This window comes from Lactuca saligna, chromosome 1, assembly GCF_052625555.1.
Source record: "Lactuca saligna cultivar CGN05327 chromosome 1, ASM5262555v1, whole genome shotgun sequence".
In the NCBI taxonomy this organism is placed as follows: domain Eukaryota; kingdom Viridiplantae; phylum Streptophyta; class Magnoliopsida; order Asterales; family Asteraceae; genus Lactuca; species Lactuca saligna.
In genome coordinates, this window is record NC_136417.1 from 98001891 (window position 1) to 98022747 (window position 20857).

General features: G+C 39.8%; 1 long non-coding RNA gene across 1 annotated transcript; it reads right to left on the bottom strand.

Moving 5' to 3' along the window:
• Nucleotides 1-5169: 5169 nt before the first annotated feature.
• On the bottom strand, nt 5170-8214 carry LOC145042151 (uncharacterized). The gene is made up of 3 exons (XR_013680553.1): nt 8002-8214; nt 6303-6595; nt 5170-5784 (listed from the first exon to the last, which is right to left on the bottom strand). It is a non-coding gene; the product is annotated as an uncharacterized LOC145042151 (long non-coding RNA).
• Nucleotides 8215-20857: the final 12643 nt, after the last annotated feature.

Here is a 20857-nt window from a genome sequence, read left to right on the forward strand (position 1 = left end):
TCATCCTCCATATAATTATTTGACTTCCTTCTACTCAAATCATAGATATTTTACACAAACATCATCACATTCATGTTAGATCTTCAAACCTTCAAGACATCTTCTTAGTGTTCTTGAGTGGAACACTACCTTTCTCCATCATCCATCTACTGAAATAATATAAGGTGAGTTCATACCCCTACATTTTCATGTTTTCTTAAGTTTTAAGGGGGGGGGGGGGGAATACAAGTTAAATGAACAAGAACACAACTAAACTCTTCCAACAACTTTCACCAGAAAAGTTAGACTCCATTCACGGACTGTTTTGGACAACTTAAGCATTTTAGTGTTCAAAAATGTACTAGGTGATAATAGTTCAAGTTCTTAGCTTTAAAATGACTACTTGCACATCTCGACACGATTTTTCTACGATATATGGTGACTTTTACAAAATTGCCTATCATTTCAGAAACAAATTCGGACCAGTCTGTGAATATAAACATTTTAACACTAGTTAAAGACTTCTAAAAATCATAATAAAAATTATTAATAAACTAGACACATTTTTGATCTTCCAGAATTTACATAATCAGTTTTCGACTTCATATGATTTTTCTAAAACAGTGTAGAAAAGTAAAAATCTAGATAACAGTTTATAACTTTCATCGCACTTTGTAACTTGTTGAGTAAAGTGTTAATATTGAAGATTTCATATTTTACATGTGTTTCTTGAGGTGGTATAATTACATAATAGATAAATACTCACTGTAGTGTAAGAATCCTCCTCCATTACCATTAGTACAAAACAAGAATGATAAACATAGTTATATTTTGCCATACATCCGACTTACATTGAAAAGGGTTCTTGTACACCACAAACAAACATACTACACTATAATAAGTATAGTTAGGTCGCATATACATTACAAACACTTTGATAAGCTATAATAGATATAGCTTATGTTCATTTACATTACAAAAAGGTTTTCATACGAAATGGGGTACAAATACAAAGTACTGGGTTTATACAAAAAGGGGTACATCACAAAGTACCGGGTCTTTATATAAATGGGGTACGAATACAAAGTACCGGGTTTATACAAAAGGGGTACATCACAAAGTACCGGGTCTTCATATAAATGGGGGGTATGAATACAAAGTACCGGGTTTATACAAAAAGGGGTACATCACAAAGTACCATCTTCATATAAATGGGGTATAAATACAAAGTACCGGGTTTATACAAAAACGAGTACATCACAAAGTACCGGGTCTTCATATAAATGGGGTACGAATACAAAGTACCGGGTTTATACAAAAAGGGGTACATTACAAAGTACCGGTTAATCTTAGTATAGTTATAGTGACCCACATAGGGAGTTAACAAAACCTAAAGTATACGAGATTTAATAAATGAAAAATGGTTTTTATGTTGATCTAAAACCACCTTTAATAAAAATAGGTATGGATTTTACTTGTACACTTTCGGTCTCGGTACTTGAGATCACATAACAAAAAACTCACACGCACATCCAGTCTTGGATTTTAAGACTACATATCGTTTTTATAAGGAAAATATTGGATTTTCTTGGTAACATACAATTCAATACAAAGATCGGCTTTTAAACTCTTACTTTCAAAATCTTATGAACTCACCAACTTAATTGTTGACACTTTTTCAAAACTACTTGTATTCTCAGGAAATCAGTGAAACAGGAAAACCAACAACATTTTAAGGATGGGACGTTAAATCGTCAAACAGTTCATTTTATCATCATAATGTAATTGATTTGAAACATGTAAACATATAGTTTGGTCTAACTTTTTCAATTATATTTATGATGGTTGTATTTACTTTGAGAACTATTATACTCGTTGTTCTGATACTATACATGAAGTCCTCCCCCCCCCCCCCCCCCCCCGGACGTTTCCGCCATCCTTGGTTTGGAGGTGTGACAGGATCCATCTAGAACGTGAAGGGAGCTTGGTTTGGAGCTAATCATCTTGAGATATTGTCTTTGGAGGTATAATTCTTTCCATTTCACGTTCATATGGTAGATCTCATAGTTTTAGGGTTTTTCCCTCATATTTTTATGAGATCTAGTGAGTATGAGGTCCTCTTTGGAATTATGACATTAGATCTGGACCATGAAAGGTCCCTAGAGTCATTATTTTCCAACTTTTTGCAAGCAAATAAGAAATTGGAGTCTAGGTTGCCATTCCAAGTGTTATTTCTCCATTTGAGGCTTGATAAGGGTTGCATGCACGTCAAGGTTGCACATTTACGTGACTTTTGAGTGTTTAAGGGTTGGATCTATGATTTGGTTAAGCAGATCTGACCTCAGGAGGTTGTTTGAGCAAGTCCATGGAGGAAACTCGCTGAGTCCATATGTAGACTCGACGAGTCGGACCAGGTTACCTCGGGGTCCGACTCTAGTGGTGACCCGGTAAGTTGGGGGGGGGGGGAGTCAGTGAGTTGAGTGAGGCTTAGAAAGAAAAGAGTTTGTGGGACGATGGGACTCACTGAGTCATCGTATGCACTCGGCGAGTCTGGTCAAATTGGACAATTGACTTTTGGTTGACTTTTAAGGTTTGTCAACAAATGAACCTTTGGGCCTGTAGAGGGGTAGAATGGTCTTTTACCCTTCTAGGGATTTGCATGAGAGAATATCCAATTTGTGAAAAGACATTTATTTGGTGTAATTTATTATTGTGACTAGACGGAGGCTAGGGCAGTATTTCTGATATCGAGATTTACCGAGATTCCCGAGGTAAGTCTTCTCACTATACTTTACCTAGAGTGGTAATTAGAGTTATGTGACAGTATATCTTGTTTGCTATTTAGGTGTTGTGATTTCTATGTGATATGTGATATGCATGATTCATAGTTTACAGAGTTAGGACCAGTGGGTCCACAGAGTTGTGGGACCAAGAGGGTCCCACAAAGATATTCGACCAGAGGGTCATCAGAGTTACAGCCTTGAGTGGCTGATATGTGTCTACGTGGTATTTTTGGGGAAATCACTAAGCATTTATGCTTACAGTGTTTTGTGTATGTGTTGCAGGTATCAGCAATGATCGTGGGAAGGCGCCGACATGATCTGTACACACTCGTGGAGTTTTGTTTATGAGATTCTAGGAAATGTTTTTACTATGATGACATTGGATACATTATATTTGATATTAATTTATGAATGAAAGTATGTTTTAAAAATGGAAATTTTGTTTTGAAAAATCTGGTGTTACAAATAATAATCCAAATTTAAATCTTAAATATTTTAATTAAAAGAAAAATAAAAATTCAATCTTTACCTTGGAGATCTAATCCTTACAAATATGCGGTTTAAGGCTCTTATTTTAGCATCTTCTATCAATTTGTTTATTGAAACAACCTTTTTGATATAAGGTGAACATATTAAATAGGATGGTTTTGTCTTCCTTTTTGAAACTTTCTTCCAACCACTTTACTATCTTCAAGTTCTAAGTTTACCTTATCGTCTTCTTTTTTTTTTTTTTTTTCTTATGAGTTGTTCCTTCATCCTCAACATCATTTCCTCATCTTCAATCTTGTCTTTTCATCATATTTTTTTTCTTTTGTTTTCATTAAATTTTTGTTAAAACAATATAAAAACTATGTGGTGAAATATTAAATATATTTCTCGAAGATTAAAATAAAATTATAAATAATTACTAACCTTTGAATTGCTTAAGAAATATTCTTGTTGCGACAAAATGAGTTTCAATAGTGGACTTTGTGTTCTTTCATTTCCTGGTTTAGTTTTTCTTCCATCTTCTTTTTCAATTTCAATTTCATCTTTTGTTTTATTTGCATTGTCTTTTCCAACTTTAACTTCATCTAATTCTTCAACTCTTTTATCTTTTTCAACTTCGTGCTCAACTTCTACTTCATGTTGTCTTTGTTTTTCACCATTTAAATCTTTTTCTTTTGAATTGCTTAGCTCTTTTTCAATTTTATTTTTAATTTCAAGCAACTCATTGCTTTCTTTGAATTTTGAAACAGAAAACCTTAATAATTCTGAAATCTTTTTCGTTTCAACAAAATTCATATACTTCTTTATTAATTTACATTTCAGTTCCTGAAAAAAATATCATCCGACTATTGAATATAAAATAAACATGTTAATATATGTTACTATGTCAATTTTTTATTTCTAAGTAAAATTATGAATATATTAGTCATATCTTAATATTTTCTCATTATATATATATATATATATATATATATATATATATATATATATATATATATATATATATATATATATATATATATATACACACTACATTTAAATAGTTCAACGTGTAAATGTTAATAAAATAATTTAAAAATTCTCATTTAAAATATAAATTAGATATGATTTAAATTTAAATCATATTTGTGAATCACATGTGATTTTCATCCGAATCACATGACAATAATTACACTTATTTATATGCTTATCTTATGTGTTGCAAACATGAATCATATGTGAATAACATATAATCAAAATTCAATCACATATGAATTACATGTTAATATGTAATTATAAATCATCATTTAATCGCATGTATTTCTGATCTGAACAAGATATGATTCACAAGCGAATTACTTTTTTTAATTTCATGTGATTCTGATATAAATAAAATCTGAATTGAAATTTATACATATGACTCACAGATAATTCACTTATAATTCATATATGAATAAGATTTGAATCAAATATTAATAACAAATCAATTAAATATGAATTATATGTAATTAAAATCTAAATATTAAAATTTATATGCCAAATTATTTAGCCACATCAAATTCTCATATAAATTAACTCAAGGCTCATATCATCTTCATCATCAGAATCTTCATTAAAATTAGGAATATTCTCATCGACATCTACATTTCCAAAAGATCCATTGAGAATTTACGCTCTTTCTCTTTTTGACATTTTATCATTACCCTAGTCAGGGCCGGTCCAATGGTATTTGATGCCCTGGGCGAGAATATTTAATGATGCCTTTTGATTGTATCATATGTCCATACATCCACAAAGAAGTCATATTTACATTTAAAAAATACAGCATGCATATATATACCATGTAATGATATTAATTGCAAAAATAAAAATAAAAAACTAGAGATTTATTTAAAATACATATCTTAATAGTTAAACCAAAATAAAATAACAAATAGTATTAACTAAAATGCCACTAAAGACATTAACCACTACAAGCTATATTAAGATTTTAATACAATTATATTTTTTCTGAACCACAGAGGCAAATATATAAACCAGAAAACCAGCATGAAGTTGGAGGTCAAAGTACAAACTCTCTAAAGCAACAAAAATTGAGGCCAAAAAAATAACATCTTCCAAAAGAGAAACTAATCAACTATATACAAAGATTCTAAAACAAGATGGGCAAAAGAGTCAAATATGCTTTTTGGCAATCAACCCAACACTATATGATGTAGAACCACTAGAAGATGTGAGCATATCATCAATCTTGTTATCCATCCAGGAAATCCTTTTCAGCACAGAGGGTAAAATGGACGTTTTTTGGATTTGGCAAAACACTTATACTTGAGTGACAAAAACAAATGAGCACCATCTCTTCAATCTTGATAACAAAGAAATATTATGTGCCATTTCTTGATTGTCCTTCCAAGAGTGATCTTCCATTTTGATCTTCAAAGTGTCATTACACTCATGAGAGCCTTCTTCTCAAAATTGAAGCAAACAAGGAATTTCCCTTCAGTTATCACCATGAGAACCCACTACAGATTATGATTCTTTGTTTCCTAGGTACCTTGAAAAAACAAACCCGTTCTAGTTGAGATCAATTCCAACCAACTCAGTTAACAAGGCCGGCCCAAGATATTGATAATTATACCCACAAAATTAACCCACTAAATAAATGTCAGAAGTCATGAATCATATTGATGTATACCCTATGGACAACAAGCAGGCCAAGTGAAGCCCTCATTAATCCTTATTTCAAAAATACATATGATAAAATCAGATAAAAAGATCATCTCGTTTTAGATCCATGATATAACGATTCCTAAAAAATACATATGATATCAGATACAAAAATTATAACGTGTACTACATCGATTTCAAATAAAAAATTGCTTGAATACTCTGATTCACACAAAATGAAATCGGGATTAAAACAAAATCAGATTTCAGGAATTCGATTAAACTAGGAATGAGACACAAATTAACCTATAAATTCAAAATCTAACAAGAAATTCATGTTCACAATCGATTCCAGAAAATAAAAAAGTATGTGCTTACAAAACCAGAAAAAGAAACGGGACTTACTAGTTGATCAGATCAGAGAAGAAAGGACAGTTGGCGCTGGAGCCGGAGATCAAAATCTGGAGCGGAGAAGGATCGGTGATGTGAGTGATGGTTATAATTATGACCGCTTGGAATACTCGGATTTGAGTTAGGGGCAGACGAAAAAGTCTGTTTGCGTGCAACAGTCAGTCTCCTCGTTTCCTGAATCTACTTAAAACAACGTCGTCTCTTCGTCTTCCAGTTATGGAAATTGGAGCTTTGTACTAGTTTTTCTTTTGCACGCTACCGGACTCCCTTGTGGACCAAAATTTTGCCTGAAAATAATATTAGACCTATAATAAGCGGACCAAATTTGATGCCCTTGTTATTGTGATGCCCTGGGCTGTGGCCCAGCTCGCCCAGCCCTTGGGCCGGCCCTGTTCTCCCATGTTCTACATTGAGATTTTTCATAAAAGACTTGGCGAAAACTTCCACAGCAAAACCGAACTAAAGCAAAGTCCCTTTCCAAACTATTTACTTCGCAAGCTAATACTTCAATTTCCAAAGGATTTGTTTCACCACATAGTGAAAATAATTAAAAAGTAATAATACTTCCCATAGGATTTGTATGCTGCGATGGATGGAATCTCAAAGGAATGGAATCAAGGAGGAAATAGAATAGATCATTACATTTCATATGTTCTTTATTATCTATCAAATAAAATTCTAAATAAAATTAAATTGATCAATTAAAATAAGTTATTTTATTTGATTAAATAAAAGTATATCGTTAAATAAATTACATATAAATAAACTTGAGGTTGTCTGTCATTAAAAAGAGCATATTTTGTTTCGTTTAAAATGTATACTATAGTAAAAAAGAAATATATATCAATTACAAAAATGTTTGCAAGCTAAAAAATTCCATCAAATCTTATAATATAACTATAAAAAATATATATACAAAAAAAGAAGAAGTTGAATTAAAGTTTTAAATTGAATAAAGAGTTAGTATAATTTAATGTTTTATGAATAAAAGTAATTTATAATTATGATATATCATTTCATTCACTGAAGAAAGTAAAAAAAAAAAAAAAAAACATAAATAAATAACACCCTGGTCTCCCTATTTAATGATCATCATGCGAGTAGAAGGAATTGCATTCGGTGAGAATTGAGAAATGCTACTTTCCAATCCTTTGTGACAAACAAACATGATTCTTTCATTGCACAATAATGCTCCATTCCATTCGATCTTCAGTTAATACATACCAAACACCACCTTATACATTTACTCGAGTTTTGGAATTTGAACATTTAGCCCCCACACTTCTTACATTGTACATTCTCAACCCGAAATTTATTTCATCAGTTATGCTATCTGTCAAATAACTTATACCCCGAAATTTCATCAATTATTAACTTACGTCGTATTTAAATATCAGCATATCAAAATTCACAGGCATTACAATTCGTCCCGCTGTTAGATTTTCTTTTCGTATACCCAACATGTAATCACCATTAGACCCATTTTTCTCAAAAGCACATTCGTTTATAACATACAAAATAGCATATTAACTTCACAAATTTGACTATATTAGGTCAAAATACGTTTCTCACTATCCAGACACTTTTTAAACTTTGATAAATTTACTCAATAACTTATATAAAAATTCATTAACACTTTCACTTCTTTCATGATAACTTATAATTCATCAGTTTATTAGTTTCAAGAACGTACCTCAGATTCCCAGCAACACCAATCTTTAGTGACACCCTTTTATGACGGACAAGAAAGGGCAGGAGAGGAAGAAGATGATGATGATGATGCCATTGATGCGTTAATTTGTTGAGACAGAATGTATGAGCGCCAAAATGAAATTAACATTATATACAGAGAAAGAGAGATAATTTCCAAGAAATTTATTATCACTTGATTTTTTCTATAAAGAGAGCTGTATTGACTTTTGACATTGAAAGTGTTAAGATATGATATATGTGGTCTGAGCTCCTCCTTGGGACTTTCCAAGAAATTTCCAATTAACAAAAACTGAATAAATATTTATAACTTGAATTTTTCAATATCACTTGAGTTGTTTTCTAATAGAAAGGTAAACCTCAAAACCAAAATAAGAACGAGAAATAGATCACTGGAATATATAAGGCCATGGTGTATGGGCCACTTTTTTACACATAGGTGGTGAGGTGGCATGTATCTTTACACGTGAACATCGCCCCCTCACCTGTAAATACCGGTAAATGCGGTGTGGATTGACTCGTGTCACGCCTCCTTACGGCCAAGAGAATCGCATATCACCAAACGGTCACTTTTTGAACCATTACAATGTAAAAAAAATTATCTTTTTAAACTTAAACTAAACCATATATATACCAACATTTTTATACAATTTCATACCACAAAACCATTCAAATATCTTCCTATTCTCTAATTTTTTTTTTCTCAAAAGCATGGATCAAAACCAAAATACTTCAACCTGAAGAATCAATGAATCGAGTATGAATATTAATCAGAGTTTGAAATCAGAAATGTATGTAAGATTGAACACCAATGTAAATAAGATCTTGATTCAGCTCAATATTACGCTTTTAGGTTTACAGAGTGCAAAATAGACAAGACTGTAAAAACCTTATCTAACTCTAGTAAAGACTCCTATTTATAGGAGAATAAAAGCGTAAAAAAATATACTAAGGACTAGACAAATAAGCTTCGAATAATGTGCCTTAGTAAAATAGATAACAAACCATACGAAGAGTACACATAAGGCTTCGACTCATTACAACCAAACTACCCTTACATTCTCCCCCTTTGTAAACAGAGTTGAAGACTTCAGTTTGTAAGCAGTTGAATGGAGTACAACATTACTCTTCGTATCTCAGTATACCAAGAGATAATCTTCTTCAGTTCCTTCTTGTCTCGTTCGTTATTCTTCTTGCAATGATTCATACAAACAATCAAGTTCGTATATTGCGAAGTAGAATATCTTTCGACCTCACTCGCCTAGAACAAAAACCTTTTTGATTTTCCTGACTTGTCCTTCCCAGAGAAGACTAAGCCAAAAGGCTTCAAGCAGATTTCACCATCAGTATATTTCTTTAAATATGCTTGTGTCTTTGAAGGAACCATAGGTGATGTAATTTCCAGACCTTTAGTTGTAGCCAACTCCACATCGGTCAATGCTAAACATTCATAATAATTTTCAATAAAAATCTTGATGTGAGTAACTCCTAGCTTGTACTCATTAGGCTCTGTATTCTGAAGATATGAAAAAGACATTTCCTTCAGCAGTAATGCAACTTGTATAAGATCATACAAGTTCATCAAAGGAAAGTCAACAAATGTAAACTCGCACACATTACCATTTTCCCTGGTCACAAGATACTTCGTGTTTTGGACTGTGTTTTTGAAGACCACATCCTTCTTTATGCTTATGACCTTCTTAATCTTTGTCAAGGACCATACTTCTTCAGTGGGCTTCGCAAGACCTGCATGAAATCTGATCTTCATTTGAGCACCTTCATCCTTCTCCTTGAATTTGCTTTCTGCTTTAAACTGAGGCATGATGAACATTATTTCATTAATTGGAAAGTCCAACTGGCTTGCATCCGTATTCGTGACAATATAACTATGTTTAGTCTTCTTCTCAAACGAATACATGTGATTGAATCCACCTTTGGCTTCAATTGTTTCATAATTGTAGTGCTTTGATGGATCACCCTTGTTCATGTCAGGAGGATCACTAGCCCTTTGAGTCATTATGCTTTGAATCATCCTCGTCTTTTCCACTTCTGCCTCAGCCTCTGCCTTCTTCTCTTCTTTAGATTTTTCAATAAGTATTGACTTTCCCCTTGCCTTAGAAATAGATTCTTCTATGACTTCTTTTGCTTTCATATCACTTCCACCAGTGTCAATAGATTTACCAATCACAATTCCTTTCGAAATTGGTCTTGTGATTGGCATAGTTGTAACTGTTGTTGAAGAGATAGGACCAACAGTTGCTATCACTGGTTTTGATGTTGGGATCTTAGAAGGAAACACCTTTCCCACCACTTTCGCATCTTCGCCTCCAGCCTTCGAACCTTTTATTTTCCTTTCTCCCCCTTGCACCCCTGTACTTGCAGGTGGGGCATCCGTTATGGGAAGAAGGTTGGACATTCGTGAAAGAGGAGCCAACTGTTGAAGAAGTAAGGCTTCGAATTTAGAAAATTTATTGATAAGATCTTCAGAGGATAGCAGAGAAGACGAAGTAGGTGTTGAAGATAAGGTTTTAAGCTCCTTTAACATAGTGAAAACCTCCATGAAATTCTTGTTCTCTGTTGTAGAAAGTTGAGCAATTTGAGGACTCAGACTTTCATACAACTTGGCAAACTTGGTAACTGCATCACAGATGATGTCCATCTTTTGATTGAGAGATGCAAATTCAGTACGAACAATTTCAATCTCTTTCTCTATATCTTGTCTAAGCTCTTAAAGTTTATAATTCACATCTTCTCTGACTTTCTTCACATCTTGAACAAATAAAACATGTCTCTCCTTTGCAACCAACTTTAATTCCTTCACTTCACCTTCAAAAGTAGATTTCTGAGCATTGACCCTCATCTCATTACTGTGATCTCAAATATCAATTTTCTCTAGGAGACGAGACTCAAAATCCTTTATCATTCCAGAAACTTTTGAAGAAATCCTCCCCAAAATAAAACTTACGCACATACGACTTTCCAGGCCATGACCTTCCGGTCCATGTGTCTCAGGGGACTTCCGTCCCGACTAGGTAAACCTTCCCGTCCTACCCACGTCAACCTTACGGTCCACATCACAACGCCTTCCAACCCATAACATATTCGCCTTCCGGCCCATAACATAATGCCTTCGGGCCCATATCAATCATATCATACATGGCACATATAACGATCAAGTTATCACACATAATACATATATCTCATATCATATCCGACCTTCCGGTCACACAGTCAAACCCTTCCGGGTACAGTATAGTGAGAAAACTCACCTCGTGGAAAGTCTAAGATCTTGCGTCCTTGCTATCACCGAATCCCAATGACGACTCTACCTCGCCTAAACATAAAAATATCATTTAATACAAAAAGACTTCCACCACTAAAACTTTACCCCTTATCATCATTCCTCCTTGACCTAAAGTCCTCATGTTGACCAAAACCCTAAAAGTCAACAAAAGTCAACCCTGAGAGTACGCGGGCGTACTGCTAGATGTACGTGGGGCGTACATCGCCAATCCCCTGGATCGGGGTCTCCACCGAGTACGGTGCGCGTACTGGAAGTTATGCCCAGCATAACCATCAGAATCAAACACTCTTCATTTCTGGTCTTAATCGGTTAAGCCATTACTCCAACTTCAAGATCCGACCCTTTTAGTGTGTCTAAACCCATAAAGTCGAGACCTTTAAGCCTTGGCATGGCTGCAAAGGCTCCAACATCACATAACAACATTCTATTCAAACTCAAGGACCTAGATCTCATGCATGGTGCAATATCCACATCCAAGATGCCATTTTTATGAGTCTACAACTCCAATAGATCAGAAATATGAAGCATCTAAGCTTATGGAGGCCATTTGCACAAAAAGTCTCCACCCTTGGGACTTAAACCCTAGGAAGTGATACTTTAAGCATATAACATGAACCAAGTGACAAGATCCGAACTTTTTACCTGATAATGAAGCTTTAACCCTTGCAAAGCTCAGATCTACACTTGAGCACCACTTCTAGCCTCTCCAATAAGCTCTTCTTCTCCTTTGCAACCTTGGAATGGCGCCACCAAGCTTAGAATACACACACAAAGGCTTAAGAACGAAGGCACACACTATTTAGGGTTTCACTCTGAGGGATGGTGGCTGAGAAGTCCAGCCACACATTCCTTTTATACCCCTCCAAAGAGATTAGGGTGTTTGGATCTGGGCGAGTTAGGCCATGCGTAACCTTGGGTACGCCCAGCGTACCTGAGGGGGAACACGTCCAAATGAGGCGCGCGAGTACGCGCAACGTACACCTTGTACGCCCAGCGTGCTCACCTACCATAAAAACCCTAAATTAACAACTTAACCAAGATGCAAGGCCAAAAGAAGAATACATGGATTTCGGGCTGTTACAAATTTCCTCCCCCAAGATTAGTCTGGGATTGAAGAATTGAATTGAGTTTTGTATTCAATATCTTGAACTGTTTCATTGTCATGAGCATGTGATCTGGGAAGTCAATCTCCTCTTCATCACACTCCATATTTTCAAATGTCCCTCCAAAAGCTTCGAACTCATGTTCAGTTTCCATGAAAGAAGAATCTTGAATTGGTGAAGTTGTGGTAGGTGGATCAGTGGATTGTGAAGAAAAAAGAGATGTAATTGGATGTTTGATGATGTTTTCAAAGGTAAGAAAATCAGTTGTGGATGTAGTAGGAATGATAGGTGTGAGTTGTGGAGGTAAAGAAACAATAATATATGGGGTAACATGTAATTGCCCGGATTCCAAGGTATTATTCATTCTTATATTTTTAGTATTTTGTGAGGAGAATCGACGAGTTGGAGCTCAAACTCGCTGAGTAGGATCGCGATTTGGACAAGGATTCGCATCTGGACTCGGCGAGTCCAAGGAGTGGAATCGGAAAGTCCATGCGGTTTAATGAAACCCCTATTTAAGGGCACTTATAGCCTCCCATTTGCGTCTACTAGTCCCTTGAGAGAACCCTAAGAGAGCTAATTCGTTTTGGGAGAGAGGAAGTCACATTTAGGCCTTTGTATTCCTTGTTTAGCAAGAGGAAGGTGGAAAGAGCAAGGAGGAGGGGACATTACAGTAGATCCACAGACCAGAGGCTTCATTTTGAGGTAAGGGTTCGAATCTCCTTCATTTATAGGGTTGATCTTTAGAGTTAGGGTTTTATACCCCTTTTGGAGACTGATTATGTGAAGCAAATGGTCCCTCTTCGAGCTTGTGCCTTGGATCTGGACTCAAAGAGGTCCAGAGACCTTAACCATTGGAGCTTTTTGGGTTATTATGTAGCCATTGGACCTAGGTGGTTATTTTTGGGTCAATATATCCTTTTTATGCCTTGTGAGGATTAATCAAGCATCAAGCTTCGAACTTTACATGACATTCATGCTTGGGAGGGCCACATCTAGGGTTTGGGAAAGCAGATCTGACCTTAGAAGATCAATAAAAGTGTGTGTATGGCATGAACTCGCCGAGTTGTTCTTAGGACTCGGCGAGTAGGGTTGGGGTTTCACGTAATATGTTCAGTGAGTGGACTCGCCGGGTTGAGGGATAACCCAATGAGTCAGGAAGAGTCAATATGGGGTTGAGTTAAGCCGGAACTCGTCGAGTTGTTCTTGAGACTCGGCGAGTTGAGTCGTGGTTGCCCTGCGATTCAAGCCAGGTGGAAACTCGTCGAGTTAGGGGAGTGCTGGACGTGCCAAGAATGATCCAAGGGAGTCAGTGAACGAGTTAGACTCGCCGAGTTGCTTTGGTGCACTCGGCGAGTCCGGTCAAAGTTGACCGTTGACCAGAGTTAACCAATGTTGATTTGATAGGGCTAGTCAACCTTTGTTGTAAAAGTGTTAATTAGAGATATATTGTATTATAGGAAGATTATAGTGCGGGGGATCGAGCACGAGTGATTTCAGGGATTTGCAAGTTATCAAGATACACGAGGTGAGTCTTCTCACTATACTTTACCCTGAGTAAGTAACTAGAGTTATGTGATACAGTGTTTGTATGATATATATGTGTCATGTGTTGTGCTGCATTATTCTATATGATTTATGATGTGCATGTCTACAGAGTTAGAACCTGAGGGTTCATAGAGTTTGGGTGCACGGACCCACAGAGTTATAGCCTCGAGTGGCTAATATGTGTTACATGTGGTATTTTGGGGAACTCACTAAGCTTTGTGCTTACAATGTTTGGTGTTATTTGTGTCAGGTACTAGTGACGACCGTGGGAAGGTGCCGGCTTGATCTATACACACACACACACGGGATTTTATGTTATGAGATCTTGGGATTTTTGTATGATATGAATTGTGTTTAAAACATGGGTGTTTTTATGAATATTAAATGAATCATGATTTTATAAAATGCAAAAAATTGTTTTGAAATTTTACGGTGTTACAAGTTGGTATCAGAGCCTTGGTTTGAGGGATTTGGGTACACCTTCGGGAGTATTTGAACTCAAACTAAGGATTTGGAAAATATTTTCAAAAGAGAACCAGATTTTCTAAAAGAAGTAAAATATTTTAGAGAAACTTAGAGTAGAAACGTGTGTACGATCAGTTAGCCCCCGAAAGGTGAATTCCCCAAATACCCTTATATTATATGTTTGTGAGATTGATATGATGTATTCTCTTGCTAGAGTAGGCTAGGTATTCCTATTAGGACTAGAGTGCCCTGATTTGTGATGCCTTAGCCTAGGGAGAGGTGAGGTGCTATGAGAGGCTTGAGAGTGAATAGGTAGCAACAAGGAGCTTATGAGAGATCTGTTAGAGAGTGATAGAGTTCTTGGAATTTGGGATCCAAAGAGGAGGATTTGGGGTGTATACTGAAATGGTGTGGACAGTAGTATTGGGCCCGTACTACTGAAAGCACCGGGGTGGTGTACAGTTCAAGTAAGAACCTTCGGAATTCCAAGGATCAAGGAGGGAAGAGTTATTGAGTGTGAGTATGCTCGAATGGATTCTAATTTATCGTATGTTGTATTTCAGAGGTAGATCATGGTGAGGACACGTCTTATGCCAGAGAGCAGTGGGGCTAGTGATGAGGAGATCTGCTGGATCATCCACGAGGAGGTGGCTGCGGCCATCAGGGCAGAGATACCAAAGATGTTCGGGTCTATTAAGACCATGCTGATTGAGACTTTCGACGAGCGTTATGCTGCTCTTTCTGAGGCTGCTGTTGCGGCGGCCACTGCAGCTGTTGCTGCTGCGAGGCCACAGGGTGGTGATGCGTTGCTATTCCGGGAGTTCAGCAACACGAAGCCGCCAGAGTTTGATGGGACCCAGGACCTGGTGGCGGCTATGAGGTGCATTTCAAACATGTAGGGGTGTTTCTGCACTTGCTCATCTCCTGAGCATTTGAGAGTCCGGTTCGCGCTGAACCAGCTTCGCTTGGGAGCGAAGGACTAGTGGAAGTTTGTGACAGCGCACTTTTCGCCTGCTGAGCTTGCGGCAATGACCTGGGAGAGGTTCATTGCCATGTTCCGAGATGAGTACGTTCCACAGGTGGAGAGGGAGTGTTTGGCCCAGGAGTTTCTGACCCTCAAGCACGGACTAAGTCTGTTACCATGATTACCAGGATGTTCCATGAGAGGGCGATGTTCTGCCCTGAGCACGTGTCCACTGAGCAGGCACGCATGAGCCGATATTTGAGTATTTTGAGGCAAGACATTCGGGAGTTCGTGGCGAACTCCTCGTACCGGACATTTGCCGAGCTTCAGGCAAATGCTCGGAAGAGGGAGATTGAGCTAGAGACTCAGGCCACGGAGGAGGCGGAGTCTCAGGGGAGGGATCGGCGACCGGCACAGTCCTAGCCGGCAGCCAAGCACCCAAGTCCGCTGATCCCAAATCTGGGAGCCAGAAGGGCCGCACTTGTGGAAAGTGCGGCAAGGGTCATGATGGAGTATGTAGAGCTGGATCTTGCTACAAATGTGGCAAGGAGGGGCATATGGCCAAGGACTACCCCAAGGGGTTTGCAGTATGTTTTCACTGCAACCAGACCGGGCACCGGAAGGTGGAGTGTCCGCAGTTGCGGGGATCAGCTCAGGGAGAACCTCAGGGATCTGCCCCTTCCGCCATCCGAGTTACCGAGAGTCGGCCAATGAAGGCCGAGGAGTCGAGGGCACGAGGGAGAGCCTTTCAGTTGACCGCGGAGGAGGTCCGTGCATCGCCCGATGTCGTGGCTGGTATGTATTCTTTCATGTATTTATTTTGATGATTGAGATATTATGCTTATATTATGTTATGCATAGGTACTTTCCTTGTGAATTCCGTACCTTCCTTGGTGTTATTTGACTCGGGTGCGAGTCGGACTTTTGTATCTTTGACTTTTAGTCAGCATATTAGTGTTAGTAGCGAGGCGCTGAGTCGGCCTCTGAGAGTGTCCATAGCTGACGAGAGGGTGATATATGCCACAGAGGTGATCCGCGGGTGTGTACTCGAGATTTTCAGTGTTGAGTTCCCGATTGATTTGGTTCTTATTGCAATGGGTGATGTCTGTGTCATTGTGGGCATGGACTGGTTGAGCAGATTTGGTGCGGTTATCGATTGCGAGCGATAGCTGGTGACCATACGAGACCCTAGTGGGGGAGTTCTTACGGTGTATGGTGAGGGTACCAGTTCTGGATCAGCGTTTTGTTCGGCCGCTAGGGTGAGGCAGTGTCTACAGCAGGGCTGTGAGGGTTTTATGGCGTACGTGATGGATACGCGGGTTGATTCCGAGAGGCCGAGGTCAGTGGAGGAGGTTCCGATAGTGGGTGAGTTCCCAGATGTCTTTCCAGAGGAGTTGTCGGGTGTGCCTCCCGTGAGGCAAGTGGAGTTCAGTATCGATTTGGTTCTGGGAGTCGTGCCTATTGACAAGGTGCCATATCGCCTTGCACCTTTAGAGATGCAAGAGTTTTCCTCACAGCTTCAGGAGCTGTTGGGAAAGGGGGTTTATTCGGCCGAGCAGCTCGCCGTGGGAAGCGCCTATCCTTGTTGTTAAGAAGAAGGATGGTTCACACCAAATGTGCATTGATTACCGGGAGTTGAACAAGCTAACGGTCAAGAACCGTTACCCGTTGCCGAGGATCGATGATTTGTTCGATCAGTTACAGGGAGCATCTTGGTTCTCCAAGATCGATTTGAGGTTTGGATACCATCAGGTGAGGGTACGAGATGAGGTCATCCAGAACACAACATTCAGGACGCGTTATGGGCATTACGAGTTTGTGGTGATGCCTTTCGGGCTCACCAATGCCCCGACAGTGTTCATGGATCTCATGAACTGAGTGTGCAGGCCGATGTTGGATTGGTCAGTGATTGTGTTCATCGATGGCATCTTGGTATATTCGAGATCTAGAGAGCAGCACGAGGAGCATTTGAGGGAGATCCTCGGAGTTTTGAGATCGGAAAGGCTTTATGCCAAATATTCCAAGTGTGATTTCTGGTTGCGAGAGGTCCAGTTTCTGGGGCATCTCGTTAACCAGAAAGGGATATTGGTCGACCGAGCCAAAAGTTGAGGCAGTGATGAGATGGGAAGTGCCGAGGTCACCCTCCGAGATCAGGAGTTTTCTAGGGTTGGCTAGTTATTATCGGAGATTTATCAAGGATTTCTCTAAGGTCGCAGTGCCACTCACCAGATTGACTCGGAAGGGTGTCGTTTTTTATGGGGCCCCGAGAAGCAGGCCTCCTTTGAGACGCTTCGCCAAAGGTTATGCGAGGCCCCGGTGTTCGCCCTCCCAAAGGGAGTGGAGGACTTTGTGGTATACTGTGATGCATCGATCTTGGGGATGGGAGCGGTGCTGATGCAGAGAGGGCATGTGATAGCTTACGCATCGAGGCAGCTGAAGCCACATGAGACGAGGTATCCCACCCATGACCTAGAGTTGGGGGCAGTAGTGTTCGCCCTCAAAATTTGGCATCACTATCTGTATGGGGTTCGGTGTACGATATACACGGACCATAAGAGCCTGAAATACTTGATGGATCAGCCCAACCTAAATATGAGGCGGAGGAGGTGGTTGGATGTGGTTAAGGACTATGATTGTGAGATCCTATACCATCCGGGCAAGGCTAATGTTGTAGCCGACGCCCTGAGTCGCAGGGCGGAGAGCGCCCCATTACGAGGTGTATGTTTGCATTTGACCATGATGGCTCCGGTGTTGGACACCATTCGTGGAGCACAGGCTATGGCCTTGAGGATGGAGAACCAGAAGAAGGAGCGAGTGGTAGGGTTGGTATCAGAGTTTGTCACCGATGGTCGGGGGCTTATGACATTTCAGGGACGGATTTGGGTGCCGTTTGTGGGAGGGGCGCGTACCATTTTGATGAAAGAAGCTCATCGGTCAAAATTCTCGATCCATCCTGGGGCCACTAAGATGTATTTGAATCTGAGGAGGGAGTATTGGTGGCCCTGTATGAAGAGGGATGTTGCGTGGTTGTTGAGAGGTGCTTAACCTGCCGTGGGGTTAAGGCCGAGCACCAGAGACCGCATGGTAAGTTGCAGCCGTTGGAGGTTCCCAAATGGAAGTGGGAACAAATTACCATGGATTTTATCACCAAGTTGCCAAGGACTACGAGGGGAGTCAATGCAATTTAGGTGATTGTGGACAGGTTGACGAAGAGCGCTCACTTCCTTGCTATTAGTGAGAGATCCTCCGCAGAAAAGTTAGCAGAGATGTATGTGAGGGAAGTGGTATCTCGGCATGCGGTGCAGATCTCTATTGTCTCAGACCGGGATGTACATTTCACTTCCAGATTTTGGAAGAAGTTTCATGAGGAGCTAGGTACTAGGCTGCATTTTAGTACCGCAAATCACCCCCAGACAAACGGACAGAGTGAGCGGACGATTCAGACACTCGAGAACATGCTCCGGGCATGTGTATTGGATTTCGGGGGAAGTTGGGATACGTACTTGCCCTTGGCAGAATTTTCTTACAACAACATCCATCATTCGAGCATTGGTATGCCATCCTTTGAGCTGTTGTATGGAAGGAGGTGTTAGACCCCCATTTGCTGGGGAGAAGTCGGACAACGTGTTATGGGCAGCACCGAGATGGTACTTCAGACGACGGAGCAGATCCAGCAGGTCGGAAAAAGATTATTGACCGCTCAGAGTCGACAGAAGAGTTATGCGGACAGACGCCGGTCCGAGCTTGAGTTTCAGGTCGGCGACTTTGTGCTCCTGAAGGTCTCTCCTTGGAAAGGAGTGATTCGATTCAGGAAGAGGGGCAAGTTGGGGCCCCGATATATTGGTCCATTTCGGGTGATCGCGAGGATAGGCAAGGTAGCCTATCGATTGGAATTGCCAGCAGAGTTGGGGCAGATTCACGACACTTTCCATGTGTCGCAATTGTGGAAGTGTATAGCCGATGAGTCGGCAGTGGTTCCATTAGAGGATATTCAGGTGGATGCGAGCCTGAATTATGCTGCGAGACCAGTGGCAATCAGTGATCGGAAAATCAAGGTTCTGAGGAACAAGGATGTACCCTTGGTTTTGGTTCAGTGGCAGCATCGGAAGGGATCCGATATGACTTGGGAGCCGGAGCGTGAGATGCGCGAGCAGCATCCGGAGCTATTTGCAGAGCGAGACTTCGAGGGCGAAGTCTAGTTCTAGTGGGGGAGAATTGTAACAGCCCGGATTCCCAGGTATTATTCATTCTTATATTTTTAGTATTTTTTGAGGAGACTCGGCGAGTTGGAGCTCATCCAACTTGCCGAGTATGATCGCGATTTGGACAAGTATTCGCGTCTGGACTCGGCGAGTCCAAGGAGTGGACTCGGCGAGTCCACGCTATTTAATGAAACCCTAATTCCCCGGGTTGGAGCCTATTCAAGGGCACTTATAGCCTCCCATTTGCGGCTACTAGTCCCTTGAGAGAGCCCTAAGAGAGCAAATTCGTTTTGGGAGAGAGGATGTCACTTTTGGGCCTTTGTATTCCTTGTTTAGCAAGAGGAAGGTGGCAAGAGCAAGGAGGAGGGGAGATTACAGTAGATCCAGAGTCCAGAGGCTTCATTTTGAGGTAAAGGTTCGAATCTCCTTCAGTTATAGGGTTGATCTTTAGAGTTAGGGTTTTATACCCCTTTTGGAGAGTGATTATGTGAAGCAAATGGTCCCTCTTCGAGTTTGTGCCTTGGATCTGGACTCAAAGAGGTCCAGAGACCTTAACCATTGGAGCCTTTCGGGTTATTATGAAGCCATTGGATGTAGGTGGTTATTTTTGGGTCAATATATCCTTTTTATGCCTTGTGAGGATTAATCAAGCATCAAGCTTCGAACTTTATGTGACATTCACGCTTGGGAGGGCCAGATCTAGGGTTTGGGAAAGCAGATATGACCTCAGAAGGTCAATAAAAGTGTGTGCATGGTATGAACTCGCTGAGTTGTTCTTGGGACTCGGCGAGTAGGGTTGGGATTTCACGTAATATGTTCAGTGAGTGGACTCGCCGGGTTGAGGGATAACCCAGTGAGTCAGGAAGAGTGAATATGGGGTTGAGTCAAGCCGAAACTCGCCGAGTTGTTCTTGAGAATCGGCGAGTTGAGTCGTGGCTTCCCTGCAATTCAAGCCAGGTGGAAACTCGTCGAGTTAGGGGAGTGCTGGACGTGCCAAGAAAGATCCAAGGGAGTTAGTGAACGAGTTAGACTCGCCGAGTTGCTTTGGTGCACTCGGCGAGTCCGGTCAAAGTTGACCGTTAACCAGAGTTGACCAATGTTGATTTGATAAGGCTAGTCAACCTTTGTTGTAAAAGTGTTAATTAGAGATATATTGTATTATAGGAAGATTATAGTGCGGGGGATCGAGCACGAGTGATTTCAGGGATTTGCAAGTTATCGAGATACACGAGGTGAGTCTTCTCACTATACTT